Source organism: Hemiscyllium ocellatum, chromosome 2, assembly GCF_020745735.1.
Source record: "Hemiscyllium ocellatum isolate sHemOce1 chromosome 2, sHemOce1.pat.X.cur, whole genome shotgun sequence".
Classification (NCBI taxonomy): domain Eukaryota; kingdom Metazoa; phylum Chordata; class Chondrichthyes; order Orectolobiformes; family Hemiscylliidae; genus Hemiscyllium; species Hemiscyllium ocellatum.
This window is the reverse complement of record NC_083402.1, coordinates 152,975,752-152,976,072: the sequence shown is the minus strand read 5'-3', so window position 1 is coordinate 152,976,072 and position 321 is coordinate 152,975,752.

Below are 321 nucleotides of genomic sequence, written 5' to 3'. Positions count from 1 at the left end.
GTTTCTTTCGTGTCCTACTCCAGGCACACACTGGCACTGATGAGCAATACACTTTCTTTCTAATTATTAATAAATTATTGAACATTTAGGTGGATAGTTGAAACATTATCTGTCTGCAGAGCTCCTTTTCAAGAGCAAATGAAATAACCATGGACTGCAGTCACTGATGAATAATACACACCTTTTGACATTGTTTCTTTCATCAGCAAGTTGCAGGTCATGGCGCAATGTGGTAGAGTAATTTTAAAATTATAAAAGGATATGTGTAAAGGAAATTATATCAGGTAGATAAAAGCAGATAGTTTCCAGTAGTTGAGAGAC